This window comes from Phoenix dactylifera, chromosome 8 (genome assembly GCF_009389715.1).
Source record: "Phoenix dactylifera cultivar Barhee BC4 chromosome 8, palm_55x_up_171113_PBpolish2nd_filt_p, whole genome shotgun sequence".
Classification (NCBI taxonomy): Eukaryota; Viridiplantae; Streptophyta; class Magnoliopsida; order Arecales; family Arecaceae; genus Phoenix; species Phoenix dactylifera.
This window is the reverse complement of record NC_052399.1, coordinates 2,417,663-2,421,731: the sequence shown is the minus strand read 5'-3', so window position 1 is coordinate 2,421,731 and position 4,069 is coordinate 2,417,663.

Below are 4,069 nucleotides of genomic sequence, written 5' to 3'. Positions count from 1 at the left end.
GGCAGTTATTAGATAGCTTCACCTCTGGATCTTAACGGCTACGTCACCGGCCCACGAGGCAATGATTTTTGGTGTCAACATTTATCCAACTTAGGGCTCGTTAATAGTGTCAGAGGGAGGGTTTTGGTTGCTGATTCAATCCACAGTTATAATATTTTCTTTAGTGTTAAAAATTTTAAATTATTTTTAATTTTTCTTTTGGCAAAACGACTTTCTGAATGCTTTTTTTTAAAAAAAAACAAATCAATCAATAATATTTGATTATTTTTCAGTTATACATAGATTTTATAATTTGTTCTCAAGTTATTCACCACTACTTCAATAAATCTTTGTATGCTATAATTCCATGACATCAAATATCCTTACTAGTGTTGAATTTCTGTTATTTATTATCCATACTTTTTATATTTTTTGAAATAAATAAATATAATACTGTACAACAGATCTTCCTGCTTAATTATTGAATTTTCCACCAATATATTTATTCTCAAATAGTTTAATTTAGTCAATTTTTCCAAAATTATTCGGGAATGCTGGATTTTTTTATTATGAATCTCTTTTAATCAATGCAAATTACATGGATTATGATCATACGATCGATATAGCACAAAGGGACACGAAATCTAGAACCCTCATGGGACAGTCAAAGGCAAGATTATAGGAACAAAGACAGGACTAATTTTGTTTAAAAAATATCTAATTTTCTCTGAGTGCTTGTCATTTTCGAAGGGGACCCTTTAGTATTTAGTGCTTGCGCAAATCAATCCAGTCACAGAAGTTGACAAGACTAACGAATCTTTCTTAGGGGCAATGCACTAATAATTCCCAGCGGCAGCGTACGACTTAAAGCGGCACAATCTGAACAAAAATTTAGAAGCTTCGTAGTGGGTTGGCCGCGGGAAGCGTTGTCATGAGACCTCAACGTACTAGGTTTTGACGGGGTCAATCGTCTAATGCCCCCCCACATTAACTCCGAAGAAGGCGCATTCTTTTGCGACGAACTTTCCTCCGTCTTCAACATTAATTGAATGGTAAGTCTTTTTTAATGTTATAGCATCTCAAGGACATGTTTAGATGCCAACTAACCGTTCTTGTAATTGCCTCCTGGAAACAGCTCGAAACCTTCTAGGAGGGAGTAGGAGGGATTGGGGATATTGACCGCCATATTAACATTTGGAAGCTAATATGGATCGATGGATTACTAATTTACTTAAACCTTCATAGTCATGTGCATATCCCTGCATGCAATCATCCTCACATTCTTGATGGGGTCATCCTGAATAAGAAGGATGACATGATGACATTCAACTCGGCCGATTTCAGTCATTAATTTAATATAAGTTAGCAGCTCCTAATCAATCCACTTTAAAAATTAAGAGCTAGATAATTGAATATTAGCCCCCTAATTGATGAAGAGAGCAGATTTGGGAGTAGGGATAGAGATTTGTCAAGCTCCATGTTTTCATGGAGTTTTCGTTTTTCTTCTTTTCTTTTCTTTTCAAAAAATTAGATAGTTTGGTAACTATTATTATTATTATAATAATAATAAAAACATATTTGTCCTCTTTCAAAGGAAACAATAAAAAATAGAGAAGATGGTAACAAGCTGGTAACATGTTAATCATAAAATATCTTAAATATCCTAACCTATGGTCAAGATGTCTCTTAACTTTGATAAAACAATATAAAAAAGTACCACAGTGAAATTCTAGAATATCTTCCAAATATGGATATAGCCAAATGAACAAAAGAAAATAAACAACAAAGCTAGGAATCCCATTTATCTTAATGTCAACACTATATATTATTCACGTACACGCGGTAAAAAGCCGCTCACATTAACTCATTGAAATATTAACTAATCAAGGTGCATCCCGGAGAGAATTGATGATGAAGCCTCCATCAAATGCATCAAGAGCAAGACGATTGATGTAGGTACAGTGGACACAAGAAGTGCCATCATCCCAATAGCTAAGCCAGGCCGAGTGTTCATCAGAACCGTCTGCAGAAGGCCCACAACCACGCGCACATCCGACTTGTAGCTTGCGTGGTATCGCTTCTCCCAATCCATCCAATTGGATGGCGCCTCATAGTTCATCTCCGCCATCTTCATCTCATGGATTCTTTTTCGCAGCACGACCATGTTCTCGTCCACCAGCCCGCCGCCATGATCCCAACCGTAGGTGTCTCTCTTATGGGCAAATTGGGTCACTTTCGGCTTCCTCGGTCGGTTTGGCAACTTGGCAGGAAACGGTAAAGAGGAACCGATCATAGTCTCCATTGAGGATCTAGAAGCAAGTGAGGAGAGATTTTAGGAGCCGTTAAGAAGGGAAATGAGTCGAGTTGCTATCTAGGTGGATGCAGAACTACTGGGATTTAGAAGCAAGTGATGACAAGATGAGAGATTTGGGTGGTGAGGAGGGAAAGGAAGTTGCCGTCAATTTATAGGATTGGGAGTTGGGGGTTGGGGTGGGGGCGGAGGAGGAGAGGAAGGGGGAGGGAAACATGCATGTGAGGAGGCCCGGAATCGAAGGAGCTCTGGCCTCTGGGTGAAGGAAGGAGGAAAACGTGTGGGCCAACCCGATATGGGCCGATTGTGCCAAGTGGCATGCTGTGATGGTGACACCTAATAGGGATCGAGGAAGGAGGCCGGCGGCGGGCGGTATCCCTGGTAAGGTCGGCGCAGTGGATGGAATTCGGTGATTAGATTAAAGGTTGGACTTTGCTTTGTTAATTTAGGGGAGAAGGGATTCGGCAGCAGGTACGCCCCAAAAAAACCCGAGAAAAGATTAGATGGTGGCTGACCCTGAAAAAGTCAAAAAAATAAAAATCCTTGTGACACCCCCTCGTTTCAAACCAACCTTTCTGGTTCCTGAATTGTTCCAAAATGGCCTCCCGTTTATTTTCTTTGCTGATATGGTGATCGTACTTCCTCTTCCCGGGGCCTCTGGAGGGGTTCTTTGGCAAGTCCTATTGAAGAAGCTAAGCGACCTTTTTTCTTTTTTTTGGATATCTGTTTCCATTAATCAAGAAGGGAATAAAATTTGCAAGGACAGTGACCATCACATGATAGTATAAAGTGATTATACGCCAAAAATGACTTTGATATGTATGGAATGAGTGTGGAGTCTCAAAGAATCTTTTGTTAGAAATATATCTCAAAACATATATCTCAAATCATCCTTAGTATATAATCCATAAATGAGAATCACAGCGCACGGATATCAGAAGCACTTCTCATCCCTTCATCCATCCACATGCACATATATCAAAAAACCCTTAGCATATGGCTCATATTTAAGGATCACCCATCGCACGTATCATAAAGCAGTCCAAACCTCTGCTGCATAGATCTCAGAGCATCCTTAGTATATGGTCCAAATTTAAGGATCACCCACCATGTGAATCTCAAAACACTCCATTCTCCTTTATCCACTTGTACAGATTTTAAAGCACATTAATAGATAGCCTATAGTTAAGGATCATCCATCGCACGGATCTCAGAGCACTTCATTCTCTTTCATTCATCCGTCTGCATAAATTTAAAACACCTTTAATATATGGCCCATAATTAAGGATCATCTATGGTGCAGATTTCAAAACACTCCGAACTCCTTCATTCGTCCACCTATATAGATCTCAAAGTATCCTTGATATATGATCCATAGTTAAGGATCGCCCACAATGCAGGACTCAAAATACTTTGAACCTTTTCATTGGTCCACCTACATAGATCTCAAAGCACCCTTTATATATGGCCTATAGTTAAGGATCACCCACTGCACATATCTCAAAGTATTTCAGACTTCATTCATCAACCTACATAGATCTCAAAGCATCCTCAATATATGGCCATAGTTAAGGATCATCCACTGCACAAATCTTAATACAAACTCCTCCATTCATATGCACGGTCAAAAGATATTTGTTGACGTCTGAAGAGGGTAGGGGTACTTTAGTCATTTGGAATTGCAAGATCACAATATTTGCTAGTTAAAGAATAGTAATATCACTTTGGAACGAGTTAGAAACTCAGGTTGAACCCTTTTAAAATTGAAGGGTTGTATCT